The 12,565-nt window shown below is 59.4% G+C and overlaps 1 protein-coding gene across 1 annotated transcript in view; it reads right to left on the bottom strand.

Annotated features, from left to right (window-relative positions):
* The window catches only part of PAK6 (p21 (RAC1) activated kinase 6), a 40,525-nt gene extending 28,422 nt beyond the window's left edge, over positions 1-12,103 (bottom strand). Inside the window, exons 1-2 of the mRNA XM_075531632.1 lie at positions 11,512-12,103; positions 10,440-10,526 (exon numbers count right to left, since the gene is read on the bottom strand). The gene's annotated coding sequence lies outside the window, so the exon portion shown is untranslated. The remainder of the gene's footprint in view (positions 1-10,439; positions 10,527-11,511) is intronic.
* Positions 12,104-12,565: the final 462 nt, after the last annotated feature.

The following is a 12,565-nucleotide window of genomic DNA, read 5'->3' as shown; positions in this document are numbered from 1 at the left end:
TCCTTTCCTTTGAGTGGGAAGGTAGTTTCCCCTGCCCATGTGGGAAGACCCTGGTGACCTTGACTGGAGCTGAGGGTACCCTGATTTAGACATTCAGTACATCTGCACTCCAATGACTGTCCTCATGTGACGACTAGGTGACCCCCAGTGCCACAGACTAGGGACCACGGACGGTAGACAGTGCAGGGCACCCCAGACGTCAGTCACTCAGTGTGGCAGTAGCGGGGACCCACGGAATGACAACTAGCAGCAACAACGTTGTCGGGGGTGCTTTGTGTTCACCCGGCTGTCAGATGTATCTTTGTAGGGAAGTCACTTGCATTGCGGGCTCCATTGCTTACATAGTTGCGGCCCCCGGGCAAACAGAGGGTCAGGTGGCCGGCCAGCGGGCACGCTCCAGCCTCAGCCAGGCTTGTGTCCTGTCTGGCTGCACCCCAAGCCCTGATGAGAGCCGTGTGCCCCGAGGGTGGGTACGAACAAGTGGTACACTATGCTCAGGCCCTTCCCACTGCCCACCTCCCATGCGGGGGCGCGCACACGGTCTCTGTTGCCCCCTCCTCCCTTCTTGCCGCCCCCACGTCTTTCCTGGGCTGCTTATCTCTTTCTTCCCATCACACGGCACTGTGGGCCGGACCCTGTTCGTCAGCCCCTGACGTCCCACAGCAAGCTGACTGATGTGAACGAGGAAGCCATATGGGGTGGGGTGGGAGGGTGAATGCCAGAATGGCCTTCCCCACAGATGAGTTAGCCGGGGCCTGGCCCAAAGGCTGCCAATGGGAAACGAGTTGTTGCTGGGCATTTGGAATGAACTACGAACCCAAACTGATGACAAGCACTCCTTTGTAGGATCTGGAATCAACTGCCTGGCTGATTTTTATGAATTCCCAAATGCACGCACGAATGACCTTCTCTTAATATCAGTGCCCGTCCCACTAAAACCACCGCCCCAAGCAGTACGCCGGAATGGCTGCGCTACGTAGATACAGCGTGGACATTAACACATCGGAAGTGAGCTGGCATGCATTGGGGTTGAGTCCAGCTTGGGGTATCTCAGCGGGCTACCGGCCAAGTCCCATCCCTCCCTGTGGGGTGTAAGCCGAGGAGCCTTCCATGCCGCTGAGCTTTGGGCAGTATGGTGGGTCTGGAGAGAGGCCGCGTCCAAACAAGACAGGCCAAGAAGGTAATAACCACCCATCGCTGGAGTATTCGAGAAGCCAGGCAGGTCAAAGGAAGATGCCCAGGTGGGTAAAAGACTGAGGGACCCTCTGAGTGTCTGTCGATCCAGTCACCTTAGCGGTCCAGGGTGAGGAGACTTGCTGCATGTTGGGAGGGCTGGGACGTGCAGGGTGGGGTTGGGGTGATGGATTCCCACATGTCACTGTCCTTCCCTGCCCTCCCCTCATCGGTGTCTGGTTCAGCCCCGCTCTGAAGAGTGCGGGAAGTGGCCAGAGCAGGTGGAAGGCAGTTTCCCCTCAGCATCCGCATGCCTCCCATGGGCCTGGTCCCAGGCTTCCTTGTTGAGCTTGGAAATGGGCACCAGGCACCCGGAGGGAGTGGTCCAGCCCCCCCACCCCCACCGACACGCTACAATTTGCCTAGGAACTCCGAGCAGAGGCACTGAGAACAAACATTTCACCACCGGAAATGGTTCTGGGGCTGCGGGCCCTGCAGTCTGGTCAGGGTGGGTGCGGCGGGTGGGGCGGCCCTTCCCAGCTATCTCTCAGCCTGTGGCTGTCGGGGCCTGTTGTAACATGGAGTGCCAGCAGCCAGGGCTGAGAGCCCAGCTTTGGGCCAGAGAGGAAAGATATGGATCGGCTTGTGGTTTAGAAACACAAACACATTATCCTTTCCCTGCACCTTTCTGCTCTGTGACTTGAAAAGCGTCCTGGGGATCGGGAGGCCTGCTGACAAGCTCCCTTGGGACTCCCAGGGCTCCACCCTCTGGGTGACTCTGCCTCCTCAGCGGACAGTGACACAATGCCTGCCAATCGGTACGTGCTCCCTGTGGGCCAGGCCCCATGCAGGCCATTTGCCCGTATGATCTGGCTTAGTCTTCCCACCAGCCCTGGAGGAAAGCACTAGTCCGATCCTCGGCTTAGAGCGGAGGGTCAGAGAGGTGAGGGAACCCAGAGAGCTGAGGGCTCACAGCTACTCTGCAGTGGCGCCAGGCTTTGAACCCACCAGTCTGTTCTCTTAACACCGTCCTGACTGGCACCATGTGGGGTCAAGTCCCGGGGGCCGGTCAGTTGGCGGGGAAGGGCATTGGTAATTTGCGTCCATGTGCCAACTCAGCCCACCACCCAGGAAGGGGGAGTCCTGTGAGACTCAGCTGCGGGAAATGCTCCTTCCTATGGCTGACCAGAGTATGGGCACCCCCACATGGCAGTGGGTGCGAAGGACAGAAGAAACCAAAGACTCCTCACCCTGCTGAAGCTAGGCGCTGGCTTCACCCAGCTTGAGCCTGCCCCATCCCCAAGTCCCCGAATAGGACCATCTGCTCTTGCTGACCAGAGCGGGCCCAGCCACACCAGGCACACCCTGCCAGACAGGGAGCGGGGGTGGGGTGGGGTGGGGTGGACCTCGCTCCTCCTTGGCTGAAGGAATGTCCAGAGTAGGCACTCCCAGGAGAGAAGGTTCTCCCACCTCCCAGCCCCACCCCTCCCCAGACAGAAGTGCTCTTTGGCGATGATCCCTTTCTTCTCTGCAGGCTGCCACTCTGGGGTTGGCAAGAGCGCGCAAGCGAGCAGAGCTCCTCTTCCTGATGGGACTGCCCACCTCCTTCTGTGGATGGGGCGATGGGGCAGGGCAGCTGCAGAGGGGCTACGAGGGCAGGGAGGTGAGGGCACCGGTGCTGCTTGGCCATTGGGTCCTCCGGGAAATAAGGAGGGAGAGCTAGACCAGCTGACAAGGCCATTGCAGGCCGGTGCCCATTCTCCCTCCAGACTTCCCGCCTGCCCCCCAGTCTCATCTCTGGGGTTTGTGCCTCTCTCCTTCGGGAAGGCGGGGTGATGGGGTCTAGAGCAAGAGGAGTTCAAGGCCCTCGAGGACCACCTCCTCCAACACACGTGTGTGTGTGTGTGTGTGTGTGTGTGTGTGTGTGTTCCTGGCCCTCAGCCCTCACAGCTGCTGAAGGGACCAGCGAGATGAGCTAGCCCCTCACTGTGCCTGTCCAATGTGCATGCAGAGCTGCCGCGGGTGCACGTCAGGGGCACAATCCCAGGCCCCTTCCCGCAAGCTAGAGCTGCAGCTCACTGCTATTCAAACCCCGGGGGCTGCCAACACAGCGTGGGGGCCCGGGGGGAGTTTGGGGGGAAAGCCCAACTGCCACCCTGGGCCCCAGCAGCCAGCGGGAAAGCACCCCAGCCAGAAGCCTCGAGCCCCTCTCCCACCAGCACTTCAAGAGGAGGCCTCTTACGAACACACAGGACTAGCCTCCCCCCACACAAGCCGATGTTGCAGGATCCACTGGCTGGGCAGCACCAGAGAGCTGCTGGTGACCTGGGATGTGCCGATTTGCTGCCAGGTCACTGTGCACACATCCCAAGGGCAGAGCAGGGGGCAAGCCCTTCCCAGGTACCTCGGGGAAGGGCTGGGGAGCAGAAAGAGCCACCTCTGCACAGGAGCCGGGGTCTGGGAGACGTGATGGATTCATTTAATATCTTCCTGCTACAACTGCTTCGCAGCCCCTGCTCTTAACGGCCTCGTAGGTCCCACCCGAGTGTCTTGGGCTGGCAGCTTAGCTCTCCGCTGGCATTTTCGCTGGCAGAACTAACAGCTGGAAGCCGCCTTAAATGCCAGCCCTTCCTGGTCTTTTCCTCTGTCTTCTGAGCCTTGCCCCAGATCTGAGATACCCCTGCTCCGGAGCCCAGGACATGTCAGGAAGGACAGGGAAGCGCGGCAGAAGCGGAAGGTCTAGCCAGGTCAGGAGTCCGAGGTGGCAGGATACTCGCTCCCCAAGCCCCACCGTGACCCTCTGGGTAGGGCACCTGGGCTCTAAATGCAGAATCGTATGGCTCAGAAATCCATCTTCTGTGTCTGCTGGTCGGGGCTGGGAGGTGTGTCCCAGAGCGGCCACTTGGCCGTTGTGTGCTGTGCTGAGAAGTCCTGGGAGCCGCCCAGACACCTACTGTCCACCATTTCCTCTCAGTCTTTCTTTCCTCTCATCTGTGGCCCACCCCTGATGGGGTTCCTGGGCTGTCCTGGGGTGGTCAGCCTGCCAGGGCATCCAGGCGGGTGGTCCTGGAGCACACTGCCACTGCCAGGGCTGGGCTGGTCCCTTCTGCTGGCAGCTGCTCCCCTGTGAGGACTTTTGCTCCTACAGGATCCCTGCTGTCTTGCTTATGCCTGGCCTGGTGTTTTTGCTGTGTTCCTGGCCCCATCCCTCCGCAGGGTCTGAGACCCCCACCTCTCTCCCTTCTGGAGCCTAGACATGCCATGTAATGGGCACTGACAAAACGCACAACATTCCTCTAGTTCTTTAATGCTTCCCCCCGCCCCCACTATCATAACCCCAATTCTACCTTACAACCCTGACTAGACCAGATCATGTACACTGGTACAGATAAGAACTCTCAACACATGGAATCCAGGACAGATAAACCCCTTAGGACTAATAATGGGATTAGTGATACCATGAGGGTAGGGGGAAGGTGGGAGCAGAAAGGGGGAACTGATCACAATGATCAATGTATAACACACACACACACACACACACACACAAGGGGACAAACAACAGAACGTGGGTGAAGGGAGACAGCAGTTGGTGTAAGATATGAAAATAATAATTCATAAATAATCAAGGGTTCATGAGGGAGGGAGGGGAAATGAGGAGCTGATACCAAGGGCTCCAGTAGCAAGAACATGTTTTGAAAAGGATGATGGCAACAGCCGTACAAAAGTGCTTGACACAGTGGGTGTATGGATTGTGATAGAGTTGTGCGGGCCCCCATGAAATGATTTTCAGAGAAGACTTCTCGTCTAGCTTAAGGAACCCTGGAGGGGGCAGGCAGGGAGCTGCTAACCACGAGTTCGGCGATCTGAGCCCACCAGCCCCTCGGAGGGGAAAAGAGGCGGCTTTCTGGCCCTGGAAAGAGGAAGTCTCAGAAACGCACGGGGGCAGGTCTGTCCTGTCTTTGTGGGGCTGCTGTGCATCCGAGTCAATTCAATGACAGTGAGTTTGGTCTTTGAGATTGTCCAGCTTGGAACTGATGACCGAGCGGCCGGTGACAGGCCTCCTGCTTCTAGAATCTGATGGCCACTGGCTACTGAGAGTTCGGCCCGGGCCCCGTGTATGTACCAGCGCTTGGAGCACCTGAGCAGAAAGGCGAGGAGACTCTCGCCTTGACTCCCGTCTGTGGGTCACACACTAACAGGGTGGGGTTAAAATGCAAACTGCTATCGGGCACGAGAGGGATCCAGTCAATCCGTTTACAAATCAGCTGGATTTCTAGACGAGAGGAGCCTTTGGAGGCGCAGGGGCAATGCCTTGGGCTGCGGACTGCAAGGCCAGCATTTGGGAAACCACCAGCCGCTCCCCAGGAGAGAGACGTGGCTTTCTACTCGGAGAGAGAGAGTGCTGGTCTCCAGGGGTAGCTCTACCCTGTCCTGTAGGGTCGCTATGAGTCTGCACCCACTCGGTGGCAGTGCATTTGGTTTGGGTTTGGGGCTGGTTCTCAGAGCGCAGCCTGCTCCCTGGATGTGGCCTGGGGACCACTGAACCTGTCATATGCAGGTGCGGAACTGGGGGAGTGACAGAGCCAAGGGCAGGGGGGCTGGGAGTGGTCCAGGCGCTTTGTCAGAGCAGGTTGGTGGCCTCTCTCAAGTCACCGAGTTCACCAGTGGCTTCCTTGTGCTCTGGCCCTTTTGGGGCTGCCAAGCAAGAGACGGGCAGCCTGGGTAGCCAAAGAGCACAGTACAGAGAGTCAGGGGGCCACCCCCAAGTCTGCAAGTAGCTCTGCCCCCCCTCCCCCCAGTCACTACATGCTTTCAGGACACGCTTTCCCTCTCTGCCAACTGCTTCTCTATGGAGTGACGGCGTTGGATCGGCCATTCTGAGCGGACTGCCTCTGAGCTACAGCAATGCATGACGACAGCCCCCCTCCCTTTGGGGCAGCCCTTCCACTGGCCTGGGACTGGGCTCTGGACACCGAGGCAGGCAGAAGCACCCCTGTCCCCCACGGGTGCTCCACCCTGGTGCCTTCTTGCACAACTCCACCCGGAGCCACCTGTGAAGCCAGAAGCAGAACATGGAGGCTGGAGACGCTCCAGGCTGGGACACCGGGCCACAGAACCAGTCCTCCTGGTTTCAACCCGGCAGCTGCTGGCAGGCGGGCAGAGGAGGCCTTCAACAAGGTGACTGCTTCTGTGCTATTTGCCCTGAGGTGAGGAGGCTGGGTCCCCACTGCCCTGGGATCAGAGACCAGAACGCTTTTCTGAGCACCCAGAGGGTCCCTTTCCAGGCCGCAGGCAGCTTGGGAGAGCACAGCCCCGCCCCACCCCGCTTTTGCCAGGGGCCCAGGCCCCTGATGGTACCGACAAACCATCATCGCACAAGCAGGTTGGCACCTCAGCAGCAAGGGGTAGGGATGGGACAGGGGGAGGAGGTGGTCTCAGAGAGCACACAAGTGTAATAAATATGGTCCTAATTCTTAGGGCTCTGTCAGACTCTCTGCCCCTGAGTCAATTCCCTATAGAAAAGAGTCCGACTGCCCCCTTGGGGGGGGGGTCCTGTCAATGTTTACAGGAGCAGGAAGCTTCCCCCTTCTCCCACGGAGCGGTTCGTGGGTTCAAACCACTGGCCTGGCACTAGTAGCCCTAGTGTCTGCTGTGTCTTCATGAGGTTGTACAGCAAAGGCCACCCCTCTTGCTCCTGAGTGTCCCTTTGTGGGGGTCCATTCTTCTGCATCCGACTCCTCGGTGTCTGGAAGCCTGCCACGCCCTGGGTTTGCCCTGCTCTTCCAGACCAGTAGGGTCTTCTACAGTCACAGAACAAATCACTTTTTGGTGGGAAATGCAAAAACTCCAGAGGTGGAGCCTTATGGTTTCTGGGGCTTTCCAAATCACCCTGGCCTCCGATGGCCCGCCCCTTCCACATGAGCACCTCGAAGTGTGGGCCTCAAGGCACACAACTTCTCAAGGACCTGGGGCTTGGGGCCCTGCTGATGACTAGATCCCAAGCCAAAGAGGAGAGGGTCCAGGGCCAGAGCCTGGCCTCTTGATTCCACCAATATATACAACCCAATGCAAGTCCCCCGGCTTCTCACTAGGCTCCAGAAGAAGCAGGGACCTCCTAATTGACCCAAACCATCCCTTAGAGACGTCCAGCGACAGACAAACAATGTGCCACCTGCCCGGGGAAGCAAGGTGCCCCCAGCAGTATTGGGCATGACTCTTAACAACAATGGGGCGGGGGGTGCTGGCTTCTCTTCGGGGAAGGGTTCTCCCAAAGCCACCTCCTCCACGAAGTCTTCTTGCATTCCCAGAAGCCAGCTGTGCTCTCTCCTTGCTGGTGCCTTGCTCCACTGACTCTGGGAGCTGTCACCATGGTGACAGCCACCTTTCACTGGGCGCTCAGTGCCTGGCCGCAGTCACTCTCTCGGCAACCCTAACCTACCAGACTACACCGAACAGAAGAGCCGGCAAACTGAAGATTCCTTCTGAAAACCAGACCAAGGTCACCGCCGACCCTCGATTTGGACAATCATTCCCAAGGCTGTTGGCTCTCATGGGAGGGCCTTGCTCCCTCCTGGGCTGGTGGGCTCCCACGGCTGACCTTCCGGGTGAGCACTTTACTCACTGCACCATGCGGGTGCTAACTCTACCTAGTTGGTACCATAATCACCTGCCGTGGACAGGAGAGGGCACTGAGACCCGGAAAGAGGGAGTCATTTACCCAAGGCCAGGCAGTCAAGAGGTGGCAGCACCGACCATCCCCCATCCTGCCTCTCCCTGCACTTGGCTCTCTCCCCGGTGCCGCTGAAGATACACGCTGCTGCTTCCGCGGTTGGCCTTCTCAACACATCTTTTAGGGTCCACCTCTCTAAAGTCCCATGTGACACAACATCTTCCACTAGTTGTCTATCAATGCCCTGAACTGGAGGGCTCAAGGCTCAAGCCACGAGTCCAGTCTCCTGAGTGGGCAGAGAGGACGAAGCCGCTGGTCACTGATCAAGGAGTTGCAGCTCGCCTGGCTTCTGGCTGCTCAGTGCTTCAGTCCATTCTGTGCTAGTGGGCTGTGCCCCAGTGCCATCCCCGCCACCTGCCTCTGGTACTGAGTACCCCTGCCTGGGAGATTGCGTGAGTCAGATGCACAATGTGAACTAATCCCGTCTCTCAGGGCTGCCAAGGCAAGACCAGACCAGCGTTCTCTGACCCTTCATCCTTCTCAACTTATCCCAGAAGGGGCCCTAGGACTGAGCTCTGACAGGGGTGACGGAGTCTCCTCCGACGGGGCAAAGCTTCCCTGAAGTGTCCAACCCTGGGCAGGAGAGCTAGCCGAGCCTTCAGGAAGTGGGGAGATTTTTGGTGCCTCAGAAGCTGTTCTTTCTATTCTGTACCCCAACCTATCAGGGGCTCGGGGTGGGGACACAGGGGTGCTGTGTTGGACGCCACTTCGGCTGGAGAAAGATGAGACAGACGATGTGAAGGATTGATAGGCTCTGAGTCCCTCAGGGTAACCGTGAGCCCAGCCTGACAGCAGTGGGCTTGGGGGTTGGGACCTCAATCTGTTGGCCGGAGACCAGCTAGCTCCCTGCCTTCCAGCTCATGGAAACGAGGCCTCTTCTTGAGGCCACTGTGAAGGGCAGGGTGAAGAGGCCCAGTAAAGAAGGCTGCTAGCATCCTTTCTGCTGCCCAGGTGCTAGGGGCACCTCCTGCATCCTGGGCCTCTTGCCCATGATTCCACGGGGCCCAGCCCATGAGTCCTCCCTGCCCTCCGCACAGGGCAGAGTTTGTGGGAGGGACCTATGAGGTCCTTTGGGTAAGCCATGTGTTCTTCCCGAATCTCAGCCCTGCCCATGTGTGCACTGTGCAGAGTCCCTGCACCCCCACAGAGAAGGGTTTGCACGCCAAAGCCAGAGCTTTCCCTGGGTCCCCTAAGCACTCTTTAAAACCCCAGACAGCCTTTTTGTCTTCTGCCCCCATGCCCTGGCCCTCACTACTGCCAGTGCCCAGGTGGTGAGCTCTCTGCCCACTGTCCCCGCCTGACCCAGCCAGGTGCCATGATGATGGTCCTCTGTTTCCCTGGCAGCCAGTAGCTTCTGCCATTCTGTCCCCCAACTGGGCACCCGCCACTGTCCTGCCAGGGAGGTCTCCCAGGACTGAGTCACCTTTTGAAAGGAGGCAGGAAATACCCCCCGCCCCCCAGTTGGGTTACTGTGTGCCGTCTGGATTCGAGGGTGGAGATTTGTTTGTTTGGGAGCCAGAGTCCTTGTGCACAACGTAGACTCTTTCCTTGGACCTGGAGTCCTCCTGGAGCAACCTGCACCTCCCTCTGCGCTGGCACGCCCCGGTGCTCACAGAAATCCAGCCTGTCCTTGGGGCCCCTGAAAGGCCCGTGCCACGCCACACTGGCACCATGCAACTGTGGTTGGGTGAGTGGAGCTTTCAACCCAGAGCACATGTGCCAACCCTCTCTTGACCGGGCACCCTGTCACAAGGACTCCCACGTTTGCTATACCCATGCCTGGCACCAGGAGACAGCCAGGGAGCCTGCCTACAGAGGAGACCCCTGACTCAGCCTCAGTGCCAGCTACCATGAGTTCCGTGGGTTTATTCTCACTGCCGGAGCCCGGTTTCCACCACACCCAGCCTGGGGAAAGACCCTGAGCAGAAACACAGGAACTTCTGACCTTGGAGCGTGCAGCTGTGGCCAGAACCACCGAGCCTGCCCTGCAGTCACCTTGCTCCTTGGCGGGACCCCCAGTTGTCCCTGGGAGCGGGCCTGTGCCCTTGACCCTGCAGCACAGTTGGGGGCCTGAGGCATGTGAGGCCAGCGCGGACAGCAGCCCCCTGAATCCTGCCTGAGTCTGTGGTGGATCGAGGGCGTGGCTTGGAGCCTGGGACACAGCGGATGCTCAACAAATATTTGTGGGGTGAATACTAGAAGGGAGTGTCCCAGAGGCTCTGGGGTGAAAGGGGCCTCCTGGTGGCACTGACTGGACCCAGCAGGAGGGGGATGTGAGCCCAGGGACATCACAAGCAAGCATTTCTCCCAGGGGACCCCCCAAGGCCAGAGGCTGGCTCCCATTCAGCTATTCCCAAAGCCACCTGGAAAGGGAGTGGCAGGTTGGCTGTGGGTGGTGTGAGACTCAGTAGCCAGGAACCCCCAGCCGATGGGAATGTGGTGTTTCCTCCCCTGCCCCTAGGTCAGGGGCAGCCCCAAGGTCTCCGGACGCCAGCCTAGGAAGCCAGGTCTGCGGTAGCACATGGGGGTACCCTACCTGGTTGGCTCCTCCGGGCGGGCAGCTGGGCCTCCTGCGCCTCTGTGGCAGGCTGCTGCTTGTCTGCAGCCCAGGAAGCGGTGCTCCCTTCAGGCAAAAGGAGAGAGAGAAAAACAGAAAAGCTCAGAACCTTGCTCTCCCAGTCGTTTCCCTGGAAGATTTCCTGGTTGGTGTCATGCTGCGTCTGAGTACCCATGGCCTTGCTCCCTTGGGCAGCTGGCTCCCCAGTGTGCCCCAGAGGTTGCTGGCTGTGTCAGGCAGGCAGGGGGCATGCACTGTGGGGCCCTCCAGCTGGAGGCTCTGATCAGAGGCCCAGGCCCACCAATGGCCTGGGTCCCACATTCTCTGGCCACCATGTGCCCCTGTGAGCTCAGCAGAGGACACAGTGGGTGCTGGCTGGCCCTCTGCGGGATAGTGGCAGCATTCTCTGGGAAGAACTGCTTTGTCAGTGCTTAGGGCGGTGCAGAGCAGGAGCAGATGTGCCATCTGGTCCCCGGGGAGCTGGCCCATAGTCCCCCACTCCTGGCCAGCTCCTCTGGACCACTCCCAGCCTCAGTATCTGATCATGCCTGTCCATCCTGTGAACCCCCACCCCCCGGCGGCAGCTGCGCCTTATCCAGCTCAGGGCCAAGGGCTCAATGTCTCCATTCTTCAGCACCCATCTCAGAGCCTGGGCTGGCCAAGCATCCTGAGGGCTGACCCGCTGCCAACCCTCTCCATCCCCCACCCCCAGCTCAGCCCTGGACCCATCTGCTGTCCTCAGCAGGGAACATCAGCACACACACTCACACACACACACACACACACACGGCACATGTGCACACATGTTCACACACGCCCTTGCACACAAATGCATGCACACACTGAGCCATGGCCATTCACTTACACTCGCACCTTCATGCACGCATGCTCAGTGTCTCTCTCTCTCTCTCTCTTTCTCTCTCTCACACACACACACACACACACACTCACACACAAGCCGAGTCTCTCTGGAACACATTGTCTTTCTCACTCTTTCTTTCTCACACACACACACACACACACGTATAACACCCAACACAAAGCCACCTACCTGCCCAGCTGTAAGCCGATCCAGACTCACTCTCAATGCCCCTGTGAGATCCTAGAAGACGACGCTCATTTCCAAGCCCACTCCCGTGGGAAGCGAGCTCAAGGCCGGCGCAGGAGGACACCCGCCAGTGTGGACAAGACTCCCCTCGTGGACCCCCGCTCCAGCAGACACCAGGCAGCCTAAAATCACCATAACTGCTATTGCACTCTGCCCGTGGCCGTTGTCCCCCAGACACCTCCGGTCCCCACGACGTCTTCCATAGCCTTAGCGGGCGACAAGAGACTCCAGGCCAGTCCCATCTTCCACCGAATCCAAGGTAGGGAGGCGCGAGCACCAAGGGGCGGGCCTCAGGTACCGCTCCAAGTTCCCAGCTCCCCAAATAATCAGATGCAGCGAAGGAAGCCCAGCTCCGGGGCGGGCGGACGGGCAAGGGGGTGACTCAGGGCGCTGGGGCGGCTGAGTCACCTGTATGGCTTCTCCGCGTTCCTAGCACATCAGGAAGCGGGCGGAGGTGGCTCCCCGCGGTGGCGGCGACGCTCACCAAGGACAGCGTGGCCGGCCGGCCGCGGAGGCTGGCCCGGCTCGGCTGGGCTCCGGCTGGGCTCCGGCTGGGGCTCGGTGCCGGCCGGCACGCCCCTCCTCCCCCGCGCGCCCGCTCGCTCACTTTCTGATTTCTCAATTAAATCCTCGGGCAGCGACCTGCTCGTTTGGGGCGCAGAGCTGCTCCGACGTTGCTTGGCAATTTTGATATCGTCGTGAGTTGCCATGGGGAGGAGGGTGATGTCATTGACACACACACACCACACACACACACACACACACACACACACACACACAAACCCACTGGATTTACAAATCAGCTGGGGCTGGAGCTATTTATAAAAACACGTTTTTCTCTGCCTTCCTGGACTGAGGGGGAGGGAGAGGAAGGGCTGCCTGCCGGGGCTCAGCCAAAGCCTCCCCAACGCCCCCCCCCAGCGTGTCCCCCAGCCCCCCACGTCCCCCTCCCCTTGAAGCCAGAGCTCCCTGCCTGCCCACCACCAGCATTCAGACT

This window comes from Tenrec ecaudatus, chromosome 14, assembly GCF_050624435.1.
Source record: "Tenrec ecaudatus isolate mTenEca1 chromosome 14, mTenEca1.hap1, whole genome shotgun sequence".
In the NCBI taxonomy this organism is placed as follows: Eukaryota; Metazoa; Chordata; class Mammalia; order Afrosoricida; family Tenrecidae; genus Tenrec; species Tenrec ecaudatus.
Note: the sequence above shows the minus strand (reverse complement) of the source record. Positions and strands in the feature narration are given on the sequence as shown.